Below are 15,956 nucleotides of genomic sequence, written 5' to 3' on the forward strand. Positions count from 1 at the left end.
TATGGGGTTTGAACAAAGGGAGGCGGAGATAGTGACATTATTTGTTATTTAAGTTGATAGTGATTGATTATGTTTTGAACATGGTTAGTAGGGAGTGTGCAAGAGGGGCCAGAGAAGCCCATAACATGGACGAAAGTCAGCTGGGGTAAGCATAAAGTGGCTGTTAAAACACAGCTGTAAATTAATTAGTGGAAGCTAAGTAAAGGGATGGAAATAAGCTAAGCAAACTGGCTATAATGGAAGGGAAAGCATCTAGTTATAGCAGAGTTGTAAATCGCTCAGCACAAATTACAAAATAAGTAAATCTGATATAGTTAGTGGTTACAATATCTTCACAAACCCATGGTTTCACTATCAGCAGTTGATGAATGCCTGCGTGAATGGATCTGGACTGAACTGCTTATTCAAACTTTCATGCAACAGCCGGGTGACTAAAATCACACTACTTTAACCCCATGACTCTAGCTCCTGTCCCAAAGACAGAGGAGGCACTTCTCTGCCTGTGCCCTGGCCAGTGTCACTGGCCCCGTATCCTTGGGAAACCCTTCCAAACTACTTCCCAACTGCCAACAACTTACAGCTCAGCTCTGGGCGCACCCTTCCACGGAGTCTTCCCCCAAACACCTTCCTCCTCTAAGTTTCTTTAAAACTCTTCTCTGGGCCCGCATTTGTTGTTTCAGAATATTTTAGAATAGGCTGCTGGAAATTGTTATCTTTTGATAAATGCACCCTGTCTCTCCAAACAGGTTCCTTATAATTGATCAGCTTCTCTGAACCCGGAGCTAACAATTGCTAACTCTCGTGTAATAATGATTTGAAGGGCTGAAACAACGTGTTTGCAAGAGTCAACAACATTTATTCCCAAAAGGTGTGAATGAAACATTCCCATATCTCCCTCCACTGCAGGCTGAACAAGGGATCTGACAGAAATCCAAGAGGCAGCAGCGCTGACTGGCTTGATGATGAACTAGGATCAATGCTGATCACCATCTTCCCTCCCATCATCATGACAGAATTGCAAAGCTATTTCCTGGGCCAGCTCCATCAAACCCACCAGCTGTCACTGGGTATTTCATAAATTATTTGGGTTTGGTTATTAAAGATTTGGGATGTTAGAATGGGGAAATGGGTAAAAAAAGGAGGAGGAAGTCTTCTTGGTTTCTTCGTGCTAAATTGGAAAGCATCATCCTGAGAAAACTCTCTGTGACCTTCAAACTTTGGAGAAGAGTCAAGCAGCAAACATCCATGTTTTCATCTCTTTCCACAGCCTTGTCACCCATTCCATTCAGGAGCCAAAGGGCATAGAAATGATCTGTTTAACTCATGACTACAAAGCAACTGTGGAGGGTTGAACCCACAGCAAACTGAGTTTTCCCTGAAGCCATCATCCTTTAAGATGACAATCCCTCTCCAGCCTTCCCTAGTTGGTCTCCACCTCCCTGCACCCACTAAACATCACAGACAGCTCACTCATCATTGTTCTATCACGCCAGTTATCATAGGGTATTAAAGCTTTGTTTATGTAACTTTCCACCCCAAATAGAATGTAAATACCTTAAGGTCAAGTCTTTAGTTATCCCTCGTCGTTTCAGTCCTCAGAAGAGAGTCCGGGAAAGAGGAGACCTTCAAAGTCTGAACTGAACTGACTGCTTATGATTTTCGTTTTTAAACTATCCTAACAGCATTTTCAGAAACTATAGCTGCATGCTGCTCCTGGCTTAGCGACGGTAAGGTACATCCTGCAGCTATGATTTTCTAAATGGATTTTTGAAGGTTTGTCTCAACATTTACTTATATAACATATGATCATTTATGAGGCATTTTAAAATGTTATTGAGTTAGTCCTCACAATAACCTCTGAATTAGGTATTATTATTATTATTACTATTATTCCCATTTTACAGGTCAAGAAACTGGGGTCCAGAATTATGTCACCACCACCACCCCTGCAAAGACCTCAGGCAAGTCCAAATCCCTGAAACCTGTAAATGTTATTTTATAAGGAAAAGGGTCTTGAGATGGAGAGATTACCCTGGGTTATTTTATGGGTCATATTTTATGGGTCACAGTGTCTTTATAAAAGAGAGGCAGAGGGAGTTTTGACTATACACACACACACACACACATCTTTCAATACCCCACAACTTTAGGAATTAGATGCTATTTTGATACCCATTTACAAAAGATTAAATGGAGGTACAGAAAGGAAATTGTTTGCCAAAGTAATTTCAACTAACACACGTTGATACTTAAACACACTTTAATAAGTTTTATTTGCATATCTCATAACAGATATGGCAGGATGATATTTTTAAACTTTTAGCTGTTCAATCCCACCCTCACATCAGTCTCCCCCTCCAGTGAATTCCTCACATCTCCCACGAGGCCTCTCCCCAATGCTAGTTATAATGTTATGATGTTATGACCCACCCACTGCCTGAAGTGTATAAAGGCAGAAGGGAGAGACCAATTGAGTACCATCATTTACTCACGGTTAAGAAGGTGAAGTACTTGTGCAAGATGGTAAAATTTTGGAAATATATGAGCTTGGGATTGTGTCCTGCTTCGATGGAACATCCATCTGTTGCCACCCCAAGAGCTTCATGGCATCAGAACCTGCGCTCAGGCCACCTTGGTCTGGACGTCACCCACTGGGCGACAATCGGCAGGGAAACGTATTGCAACTATGCTCAGTCCCACCCAACCCACCTGCTGTGGGCTGTTCACAGTCTCCACCACCCCCACACCCCAAAATCCATGTCCACCCAGAACCTCAGAATGTGATCGTGATTGGATATAGGGTCTTCACAGATGTAATCAGGTGAAGATGAGACCATGCTAGTTTAGGGAAGGTCCTGAATCCATCACTGGTGTCTTTAAAAGAAGAGGGAAATTAGAACACAGAGACAGACACGCCCACACAGAGAGAATGCCACGTGACGATGGAGGCAGAGAGTAGAGTGATGAGACCACAAACCACGGACACCAAGGATTGCTGGCAGCCACCAGAAGCCGAGGGGCATGGGACAGTTCTCTCTCAGTGCCTCCAGAAGAAACCAACCTGGCTAACAGTTTGATTCCAGACTTCCAGCCTTCAGAACTGTGAGAGAATAAATTTCTATTACTTGAAGCCACCTCTAGACTGTGATATGGCAGCCCTAGGAAACTGATACCCCTCCAGATGCCAACAGCCCCTGTCCCCCAGCTTCAATGGCTCAGGCACTCCCACAAGTAACCACAAACACCTCGAGGGGTGAGGCAATGGGAGAGGAAGAACCCCTAGGGCTGAACCGAACTATTTTGTGGTCTCCCCGGAGTTTCCCTCACTCTTGCCCCCATCATTATTGTAATCAACAACCAACCCATTGGACCAAGATTGGTCCCATTGTGCATCCTAAGCTGTGAAGGAACCTGACTCAATGGCGTTCCTCTGTCAAGACTCTGTTACTGAGAGTGGTGCTGGCTTGTATTGAGTGTCTCCTATTTCTTGAAAGTACGCAGAGATTTTTATGTTTAGGCTGTTATTTAAATGTACAATATCCTGTGGAGGGCTCTTGGGTCATCCTGCAGATGATTCCCCTTTCTTCTCATTCTTCTCTGACAAATGATCCATTAGCTAACCAATTGCAGTCATGGAGCAATGCACACCATAGCCTCACTTCCATTTACTCAACCAACTACACAGGTACCGTCAATTTAACCCAGTGCCAAACTTAGCAACAATTTAAGAGCTGGAAAGGGCAAAGCACCAATTACAGTACATAAGGCTTGGTCTGCTGGGTGAGGAGGAAACGGCAAGTTTGACCTTTTAGACTTATGCTAACTTTTAGGTCACAGGGGCCCACTTAGTCAAAGACCCTGTCTGAACCACCTCAAAGCATTAACAACCTCTCCTTCCTAAGCAAACTCAGACCTCTTTGCAATCTACAGAATCAGACTCAAAACATTTTTATATTGATTTCTAAGATGTTAAAAAAAATTCGTTCAATGGAGACAGTTGGGGGACATTCCAAAGTAAAGGGAAATGGCATGATGTTATATGAGAGGATAACATCGTTAAGAAAACAGGCTATGAGTGGCCACTATTTGCTTAATGTGGCAGTGTTTACTATTTATTCTTTAATTTCATGTCATCGCACAAATAGCTTGACAGATTGTCCCTTATATGTTCAGTCCCAGACCAAGCACCAAGGGGGATAAAATCTGGGGCTCTGGCTTCCTAGAAGCCCACCCAAGGAGAATTTGCTCTGCTATATTCATGTCGCCTCGTCAGATAGTCCTGGAACATTAGCACATTCCAGTTCATAGGCAGAGCCCCTAAAATGACCCATATCCACCCTTTGGGAAGCCACAGCTTACCCCACAAGGGAATCATTAAGTCTGAGTTGATCTGGAGCAGCGTCATTGAGCAGAAACCACAAACAGTACGTAGTAGAGACTGTCATCTTCACATGATCACTGTCGTTCTCACCACAAGAGAGTGGCTGCTCCTTCTGTTTAAAATCCTTCCAGTTGACATTTAAGTCCCTCCCATAGTCCTCAGGCGGATCTCCCTTGTAGTTATTATCATTAATTCAATCTTTTTAGGTACCAGTCCTGTGTAAGATCATGAAATAGTGTGACATGGATATATTTGCCAGAAATATTCCAAGTCTATTTAGTCATTGCCAGTGTTTTCCCTGAGCTGGCAATACCACAGAGGAAGTGTGTACTTGACCTGAACTCTTGAGTGTCGACTCTTTTAAGCAAAGGTAAACAGTACAGAAGCCCTGCCCTCAGAGAAATGTTGCAAAAGGAAGACCAAGGCAGAGCATGAGCAGCAGATGGGGCTTGAGAGCCAAGAATGAAAAACCCAGGATGCGTCCAAACTCTGTAAATCATTATTGACTGAGCTCCATCCCGTCTTAATGGCTTTTACTACCTCTTGGTTCCAATTCAAAGTGCATATTAAAGCAAGCAACATTGCAAAGACCAGAGGGGCTAGAATAGTAAACTACCCGTGCCTTAGTAATCGTTAGGCATTAATTATTCAGGAGCTGAAGCTACTCTTTGCAAACATTAAAACCAGTGACAGCAAAGAAATACGCCACCCGTTTGGAGGATGGGAAGGAGATGTGCTATCTGGGGTGGATGCTGGCATGATACTTAGCAGAGCACGACAGGTTTAGTAGATAAATAACATGATGTAGTGTCATGCAAACTGTTAGCAATGTATTGGAAGGCTCAAGTATTCCCTGGAGGGCATTTACATCGGATTTGCTATGATTGCAATATCTGCACAGTGATGCATTACGTGTTTTATTCTCTTTATTATATGTTTTCATTACTTTGTGTGTTAGAATGCAATAAAGAAAGCTGAAGCAATAAAGGCTGATTGATAATAATAATTCTGCAAAGATGCAACTTCCTTTCCAAAGCAGTTCCAGAGCCAAAGGAACCAATGGCACCCGATCATCTGTTCTTTTGTTAAGATTTGTATCCTCCTTTCTGATAAAGGAATGGTAATTGGTGTGGAAATAGCTTTCGGTGACAGCTGGCATTGCAGGGTAAAGGAGGAGAAGAGAAGGTAGGGGAGAATGTGTTCCATTGGAATGCTGACTCCTGCACGGGGTTCAGTACTTTCCTTTCATATTCCACCATGCAAATTTCAGGTGTTCTCTTTGAAAAGAAAAAGAAATCATTTTTCAGGACCAGTACTGACGTTGACGCACATTGACGGCTTATCCTACATTCTGAAATTTGTTTAAACCTGATCCCAAGGGACTCTTTTTATTAGCTCATCAGCCAGAATCATTGGAATCAGAAACTATATGGTTGCATAATGGGAGGGTCCTAACATAAGCTAAAAATGAAATTCAGACCTGGCTGAGCACATGTGAGGAATTGGTGAAAGGGTGCATATGGCATAGATGTTTCAGCGGTTTTGTTTAGGGCATAAGGTTTATTTGTGGGCATTCAGGGAAGTAACTGGGATGGGAATATAGGCTAGTGTTTGTCTAGTAAGTTGGTATCTGACTATTTTACAGATAGAAGCAGAAGTCGAAGGAAGAAAATGAATGAAATGGTTTCACAAGGGACTTTGGAGACCCAGAGAAGTACTTGTGTTGCTTTTTTGCATAGGTGGAAAAAATGGCAACAGAGTTGGGGCAAGCCGCCTTCTCCCATTTGTACACCAATCACAGAATGTCTCTGGTCCAGTGAAGATGCTGGGAAGGCAGCAGCACCCCCAGCTCCCCTTGGGTTTGCAGCTATGGAAACACAGAGAAAGAGCATCCGGTCATGAAGATCAGCTTCTGCAGGGAGGCCACCAGCCTTGGAGACATGGACATGCATAGCCAGAGTGACTCCAAAAGCAACAGATGCCAAGCAGGGGCATTCATGGAAGAGCAGGGTCAAGAGTACCCGCGAGGCCCCTCTTAAGACCTCCTAAAATATGTGGGGAGATTCAGGCAGGGAGGTGAGCTCTTGTATTATTATGAAGCCATGGGCATCAGTGAAGTTTGCATTAAAAATATCTAGTGACTTTATTTGTACCCACAAACAGAGGAGACTTTGGGGAAATGCAAGTTGTAGGTGAAAAAAAAAAAGGAAAATTCCATTCCTGATTGCAAAGAGCAGGCAGTCACGTTCAATATATGATTTCTTAAAAGACCCAAGCCATATAAGCAACCTTCAATTAAAAACATGACTGGAACGGGCCGGTGAGTGCTCAAAGGGGAAGGTGTCATTGCAGGGGTTGCCATAAAGGATGGAGTGACCCAAGGATTCCATCACACTGGTGGGTGGGACTTAAAAGATGCAAGAATCGACAGGGGAAAAAAAGATTCCACCAGGAGGCTTGCTAAAGTGAAGACTGCAGGGCCTCACACCCTGGAGGTGCTGACTCAGTCAACTCAGATATTTTACATGCCCCCCCCCCACCATGTAATTTTGATAGAAGTGGTCATCAGACCACACGTGGATAAGCACTGTCACCAGGGGCATCTGTCAAGGTCATCTGGGTCAACATTGCCAACCTCGAGGCCAGATGGTCATCCAGGAAATCAGGAAATCAGGGAAGTGGCACTCAGGACAGAGAGAGCCTTGGATAAGGCATGAAGAGTGAAGGAAGGAAGGCGACGTAGAGCACTGTGCTTGCCACAGGGTCAGAAAACAGGCGTACTGAGGATCAGAGAGGAATGAGGTGTGGGACCGGGCCATGGACAAACAGGTAAATCAGGCCGCCACGTTTCCATGGTTCTTTTGGCCTGCAGCCAGGAGCTCCATTTTGGGCTAGACAACAAAGGACGACCCTAAAGGGAAAACGACAGCTGATCATTCTTTGAAGTGTATCTGTAGTCATTGTGTGTGGTAGATATGCTTGTAGAGATGCCAAATTGACTTCGTAAATCCACGTTTTAAACAAGTAGAATGGTTTGCTGTTGATTTATGGGTTGCAGTTTGCAGGTTCAGCTTTGGAAAGCTATGTATTTTGTCACAGATGTTATACCTCAGGAGATACTTTCTGAGGCAGTGTGGTGTAAAGAACATGTTCTTCAGTAATGGAAAAACTAGAATTCAAATCCTGACTCTGCTCACGAACATTGGACAAGATAGTCAACCTTTAGGGACATCAGCTGTTCTTTCTGTAAAATGGAGACTGGAAAAATTTAGAAGTTTATTGTATGGATTAAAGTAAGTGAAAGGCACCTGTCTTAGTTTGCCAGGATGCAACAGCCAATATCACACAATGAGTTGACTTAACAACAGGAACTTATTGGCCCATGGTTTGGAAGGCTACAAGTCCAAGATGAAGGTGTCAGCAAGGCTATGCTGTCTCCCCAAAGTCTGTAGTGTTCTGGGGAGCCTGGCCTGCCCCAAGTCTTAAGGTTCCTTGGCTTTCCTCTGCCTCCTGTCATACAGTTCGCGCTCTCCCCTTGGGTCTGCTGTTCCGTTTGTACTGACTTCCGGCTTCTACCTGTGACATTCTCTGACTTCTGGCTTTCGGGTTCTTCTCTTTATAAGGTCTTTAGAATTATGGATTAAGACCCACCCTGATTCAGTTGGGCCACACCTTAATTTAAAATGATATCTTCAAAAGGTCCTATTTACAAATGGTTTCACATACGGAAATGTGGACTAAGATTAAAAACACATCTTTCAAAAGGGTACACAATTTACTCTACCACAGCACCCCTTACAAAGTATGGAGTCTAATAGGTACTGAATAAATGGCAACTGCTACTATTATTACCAGACTAGGCTATAGTCTTGAATAGCTCATCCTTCTAAAATTTTAATTAAAAACCAAACTACTAACCATTTATTTGTATTTATAACCATTGTATCAAAATAGAGTATATGGTTCTTGTGAATTTTGTAAGAATAGTCAACATCTGTGGGGGGTTATTACTTTTTCATATGTTTACTCTAATCCTCATTTTCCTTAGACTGGAGAACACTGGTAATCCCTGATTTACAGATGCCTGACTTCTGTGTGTCGTCCCGCCCCCCACAACAGCTGAGAAGCATCTGCCCAGAGAGACTACCTGGAGTCAGAGGGACTCCCCCCATCCTTGTTGTCATTTCTTGTTTCTGTTCCTCTTCACCTTCTCCATTATTTGCCGAAATATAAGACCCATTCCCAGCAATTCTATTCTTTTCCCAGATCTAACTGAGAGCAAGGTGTGAAATGAAAAAAACAAAGGTAGCAAACGGAAATAGAAGAGTTCGCCTCCTACCTGGCTACGCTTTGTGGGCTTTCACTATGTTGCAATGCACTGTAGTTTACGGATTACTAGACTATGACTGGTAAATCCCATAAAGTGAGGAATTGATAAAGTGCTCTGGGAGCACAGCAGAGGGAGCACCTATTGGAGGAAGATCCAGGATGGTTTCAAAGAGGAAGTGCTACTTGATCAGGGTCTTGAGATTATAAAGGCAGAGAAAAGAGGCAAGAGTATCTCAGGCAATGAGAATAACGTGCAAAGAAAGGAGCAAGTAGCACATTGGGGCTACTCTGACACTCTGGGTGTCTGTCTGCCTGTCTGTTTGGAGGTGGTGATACAGGATGACAGATGAGACCAGAATGGCAGGTTGGGAGTGCACTTGGAATAGTTTTTAACACCACACTATAGAGTTAGCACGTTTTCCTTTTACCATCAAAGGATTTTAAGCAGAAGAGCGATACGATTCAACTGGCTTAAGTAAATTATTCCAATGACCACAGGTGTACAAATCAAACAGAACAAGAATAGAAATGAGGCAACCAGTTAAAAGACTATTGCAACATCTTCCAACTGTTAATACATCTCACATAGCACTGCCTCTTCCCATAGTGACACAGACTAGAGGTCATCCTACCACAGAAGGAAAGGGGCAATATCATCCTGTTTTGGTTAATTAGACTCTCAGCAAATCAAAGAGAAATTCAGTCTTGGTTTTATGCCTAGATAAATTTTGTTTAAGACTTTGAATTGTGGATTTTGCTAACTTAATAGTTTTCCTTTTACATTGAACATTAGAATATTCCATTTGGAAATGGACTTTGTAGCTGAATAAGTCAAAGATATTTAGTCACCTAGACATGCAACACTAAGATTTTGAAATGTGATTCTCTCAGTATGTTCAAGCCACTCTGAGCTCTTAGCAGAAGCTCTGCAGCATCATAAAGAGGCTATAATTTGAACAAGGGTTCCTGGTACTGGGTGTAGATGTGACCTAAGGGAAAAGAAACAAGTATTTTGAAACTACATACAATCTATAAACAAAATCTATCAAGGATGAAGACTATGTGCACTTCTGGATACTTCAATTGCAAAAAAAAAAAAAGAGCGCGCAAAAGTCACACCCTTTAATCATACAATCCCTACAATTTTGGACAATTAATGACCAAAGTTGTATTTCACCAAACCATTGCTTCCCCTCAAATCTGAAATTTTTACCAAAACCAGCCTCAATGATACTGAGGAATTTCTGAAGAAATTCTTGCCAGGTGAATTATTGAACAATGAAACCAAATGCTTCAAAGGAGAGAAATCCTGTGGTTTCACCTACTTTGTGTGCTCAATGAAATGGATTTGGGCTTAGATCTGTTTGTTGTCAGACTTGTTCAATAGTATTCTCCATATTTTCTCACTTATCAAGAAAACTGACAATATCACAGTTCACTTCTCTTGCAAATTATTTTTTGTTGTTTATATTTTAGAAGGTACCGGGAAGCGAACCTGGGACCTCGCACATGGGAAGCAGGCACTCAACCATTTGAACTACATCTGCTCCCCTGAAACTATGGTTTTATGAGACTTTAATTTCATCATGGTCGAAATACCATGACCAATATATAGAGTGATTTGGTGTTTAAATGCCACTTCTATTGTAGCAAACATCACCACCCTCAGATGTATAAATCCTACGAGAAACAAGAGCAAAGCAAAAATTCATTTAGTTTTAAAATTCTAATCAATTCCCATTTAAAGGCAATAAAAAGTTGTGACCTCAGCACATATTACTGGCTCTTCCTAGAAGCCACCTTCCTCCTTTGATCTCTTCTGGTACCTTCAACTCTTACTCTACAGAAGAAGACTGAAGTTCTCTGTTCTGAATACAACATGGATGCATGGAAGGATAGTGGACTTGAGTCCAGTTCCAGAAGATCTTGGTTCAAATCACATAGTAGCTCTCTAACCTAACTCTAGACAATGAACCACTCTGCTTCAGTTTCTTCAGGTATAAAGTGAAGGTAGTTAACCTACTTAATATGTTGAATATATGTGTGAGTGTGTGTATTATGGTGTTCAAAAAACACCTTTGTAATTTCCTATTACCTTAAGTGGAAAATTCAAACTTTTGACTATACAAAAGGAGCCTGATTAAACAAAAACTCCAAAAGAAGATGGCAGAAATGAATTGAAAAATATCAGCAATCACAATCAATGTTATTAGACCTACCCAATTAAAAACAAAGAATGCTCAACTATATATTTTTAAAAATAAATACATCTAAATAATTTACAAAACAAAATCCACAGAAGGAATAAATAAAATGCTGACCAAAGGAAAGCTGGTGCAGTTTAATTAATATCAGTCAGAGAACAGACTTTTAAAAAAAAAGAAGGAAAAAATCATTTTATCAATGAAGTGGGTTTCTAAATATTGATAAAAAGTTAATTCTCCAGAAAGCTATAACAATTCTAAACATAATGCACACAATAAAATACTTCAAAAAATATAAAATAAAAATTAATAGAGTGAAAGGAGAAAATGACAAATATACCATCATAGTGGAAGATTTTAACACACCTGTCTCAGTAATTCATAAATCAAGGAAGCAAAGAATCAGTCTCTCTCTATATATATATAATATTTGAAAAACACAATAAGCCCTATGTTAATTTATATAAAGAGAACATATCTATAGAATAAACATTCTATTAAATCATACATGGATAATCTATGAAAACTGCTGTGATAAGGAAAATATCAGTAAATTTCAAAGAAACCATATCTTATAGTCTGCATTCTCTGAGCTCAATGAAAATAATTTAAAAATCCATGGTAGACTTTTTCAAAGCTCCTGTGTTTGGGAAGCTAAAAATATATTTGCAAGTTTGGAGGGAACAGTTTAAAAGACTTCCCTCACTTCTGACACCAGTTGCAAGTTTTGGGATTCCCAAGATGACCCTTAAGTTTGCTAACTCTCCAGTTTGCTCACAGAATTCCCTGAGATCTGTAATATCATGGTTGTTGTTGATGGCAGCTAAAAGACACAGATTAAAATCAGCAAAGGGAAGCAATGCATGGGGCAGAGTTCAGGAGGGTTCAAAACACAGATCTTTCCCCATGGTGGAATGACAATGGTAACTTCTCCTAACAACTACGTGTGACAATATGCACAGAGTACCCAGTCTTTCCTGTCCAGAGCCTTTACTTGGGCTAAATTATACAGAGGAGGTACTTCTAGTCTCCAACGCTTTGGGAGGTAGAAGTGACAGCTCATGACCTACAGCTCCCATCATAGAACATATTGTTAGACTGTCTTGTATGCCCCTTCCCCCCTGCCTCCATAAGAGACCCTTGTCCTAGATATCCCTTCCAGGGAACAAGGGCTAAGGCCAGATCTCTCTTTGGGTAAACCTAATTCTTTACTATGCAACACTTTTAAATAACTCACGAATCAAAGGGAAATCACACAGAATTTTTAAAAAATAATAAACATAAAAATTTGAAGAATGCAGATCAAAAGAGTATTTAAAGTAGTATGTGTAAACCTTAATGATTTTGTCAGAGGAGGAAAAAAAAGGCTGAATATTAATGAACTACTTGCCCAACCTGAGAAATTAGAAAAAGGAAAATGAAGCCATTAAAAGCAAAGTAGAAAGGAAATAATGAAGATAAGCCCACATCATATGAGCTATTAATAGAGAGGATCAACAAAGCAAATGTGTTGTTTTTTAAAAAATAGATTCGTAAATTTGACAAACTTCAGCAAAACTGATCAAAAAAGAATAGAAAGTCATAACTTCAGGAATGAAAATGGGTCACAAATAAAAATCCAGCAGCAAGTAACAAGATAAAGAGCATGAAGAATTTTTTGCCAATAAATTAAAATACTTAGAAAAAATGACAAATTCCCTGAGAAAGTTAAATTATTGAAACTTAGTCAGGAAAAAAGAGAAAACTTAGATATACCCATTGCCATTAAAGGAATAGAACCCATTAAAAGTTTTGCATAAAGAAAACCCCAAGACCAGACAGTCTTAGATGCAAGTTCTACCAAAGTAAAAAATCAACTATTCCCAAAAGCTAAGTTTATTTTTGTGCTTTTTGTTCAAAAAATCTTTTTCAACTAAAAACAAAAGGCTAGTCTATATTTTCTTAGAAAAATTTTTAAATGTCTGCCTATTAAATTTAAATCCTTACAAGATATTTAGAAATTTGTTTCTGAAAGCCCATTTCCTAATTTTGCATATTCTTTTTTTTTTGCGTGTGCTTTCCTTACTGATTTCTACACTTCTACATCAAATTTCCCTATGTACATGTATCTGTTTCTGGGCTATCTATTCTGTTGCACTGGTTAATTATCTACCCCTAAGACATACCCACAGAGTTACCATAGTTGTTCATGCTTTTTCAGAGGCACTGGGCTATTTCAGCATTTTGATCTTATAAATTTTTAAATCTTCTTGACAAGTCCCATTTTTAAAAAATCACCTGGGGTTTTGATTGGAATGTCTTTTACAATATAGAAATATAGAATATAGAAGATAATGTAGATAAATAATGGGTTATATATCTTGCCATAACACATTGGATGGACTGAGAGAGAGTGTAAATTACAACATAAACTATAATCCATGCTGTGTAGTAATGTTCCAAAATGTACTCATCAAATGCAATGAAAGTACCACACTAATGAAAGAAGTTGTCAATGTGGGAGGACTGGGAGGTGCGGGGTCTGGGTATATGGGAACCTCTTATATTTTTTATTGTAACATATTGTGTGATTTATGTAGCTTGTAAAAAAGATAATAAAAATTTTTTAAATATACAGAACAATATGGAGAGAACTTATATCTTTTTTTTCATTTCTCTCCCTTTCCCCCGCCCCACCCCAGTTGTCTGCTCTCTGTGTCCATTTGCTGGGTATTCTTCTGTGTCGGCTTCTGTTGTCGTCAGCGGCACAGGAATCTGTGTTTCTTTTTGTTGTGTCATCTTGTGTCAGCTCTCCATGTGTGCGACGCTATTTCTGAGCGGGCTGAACTTTTTTTTGCCCTGGGCGGCTCTCCTTACAGGGCGCACTCCTTGCTTGTGGGGCTCCCCCACGCAGGGACACCCCTATGTGGCACAACATTCCTTGCATGCATCAGCACTGTGCGTGAGCCAACTCCACATGGGTCAAGGAAGCCTGGGGTTTGAACTTCGGACCTCCCATGTGGTAGACGGATGCCCTAACCACTGGGCCAAGTCCGCTTCCCAGAACTGACATCTTTACAGTATTGAACCTTTGTATGTGAAAACATCATATGACACTCCATTTATTTAGTTCTTCTTTAGGGTCTTTTGAAAAATTGTTACAATTTTCTCCTTTTGGGTTTTTTTTCTTCATTTGTTTTACTCATACATTCTCTATAAATTTAGGATGCTTTTAATGGAATTTTAAAAGGTTTAATGCTTGGTTTAGAATAGAAGTTGACTTTTTTAGATTGAGCATTATCCAGCAGCCTTGCTAAACTCTCTTACTAATTTTCATATGGTTATGGATTTGTCTATGAGAATTTCATACACAAGTAACAAGACTTTTATTTCTGCTTTTCCATTGTTTATATTTATTGTTCCTTTGTGTTTAGAATTCTCAGTCTGAAATTTTTAGAGAAGCATTGTATCTAAGTGCTAATAGTGAACATCCTTGTCTTACTGCTGTTTTTAAAAGAAATGTCTGAACATATTGCCATTGATTTTGATGCTTGTTTGATGTTTCACTTTTTTTTTTAGATGTGTTTTATGAGGTTAAGGATTTTTATTTCTAGTTCCCTAGTAGCATTTTATCAAATCCTTTTATGTGGTTATTGGGAAAAACAAGGTTTTTCTAATTTAGTCTGCTAATGTGGTGAATTAAATTAACAGTTATTCTAATGGTAAATTTTGCTTTATTGGAATAAGCCCAACTTGGTCATACGTTATCATTCACATACATTCCTGAATTAAGATACTAATATTAGAGTTACTTCTTATGCATATATGCTCATCAGTATAATTGGCCTGTAGAGTTTCTTTTTCATACTCTCCCTGTCACATTGTGATATCAAGACTACTACAAAGCCACAGTAGTGAAAACGGCATGGTATTGGCACAAAAGATAGATACACTGACTAATGGAACCTAATTGAGAGTTCTGATATAGATCCTCATATATACAGTCATCTGATATTCAACAAGGCCACCAAGCTCGCTCAATTGGGAGAGAGTTGTCTCTTCAATAAATGGTGCCTGGAGAATTGGATATCCATACGCAAAAGAATGAAAGAGGATTACCATCTCACACCATATACAAAAATGAACTCAAGATGGATCACAGACCTAAATATAAGAGCCAAGACAATAAAGACCTTGGAAAACAATGTAGGGAAGCATCTACAGGACCTTGTAATAGGAAATGGCTTCATGAATTTCACACCCAAAGCACAAGCAGCAAAAGAAAAAATAGATAAATAGGGTCTCCTCAAAATTAGAGCCCTTTGCCCCTCAAAGGAGTTTGTCAAGAAAGTGAAAAGACCCAATGGAAGAAAATATTTGGTAACCATATATCTGATAGGAGACTAATATCCTGCATATATAAAGAACTCCTATATCTCAAAAATAAAAAGACAAACAACCCACTTAAAAAATGGGCAAGAGATTTGAACAGACACTTCTCTAAAGAAGAAATACAAATGGCTAAACAGTACATGAAAAGATGCTCAAAATCACTAGCTATTAGGGAAATGCAAATCAAAACTACAATGAGATACCATCTTACTCCCATTAGACTGGCGGCTATCAAAAAAACACAAGACTACAAGTGTTGGAGAGGATGTGGAGGAATGGGAACACTTATCCACTGCTGGTGGGAATGCGGAAGGATCCAACCATTCTGGAGGACAGTTTGGCAATTTCTAAAAAAACTAGCTATAGATTTGCCATATAACCCAGCAATTCCACTGCTGAATATATACCCAGAAGAACTGAAAACAAGGACACAAACCAATATATGCACATCAATATTCATAGCGGCATTATTCACTACTGCCAATAGTTGGAATCAACCCAAATGCCCATCAACAGATGAATGGATAAACAAAATGTGGCATATACATACAATGGAATACTACTCAGTTGTAAGAAGGAATACAGTACAAACACATGGGATAACATAGATGAATCTTGAGGACCTTATGTTAAATGAAGCAAGCCAGTCATTGAAGGACAAATACTACATG

This window comes from Dasypus novemcinctus, chromosome 15, assembly GCF_030445035.2.
Source record: "Dasypus novemcinctus isolate mDasNov1 chromosome 15, mDasNov1.1.hap2, whole genome shotgun sequence".
NCBI lineage: Eukaryota > Metazoa > Chordata > Mammalia > Cingulata > Dasypodidae > Dasypus > Dasypus novemcinctus.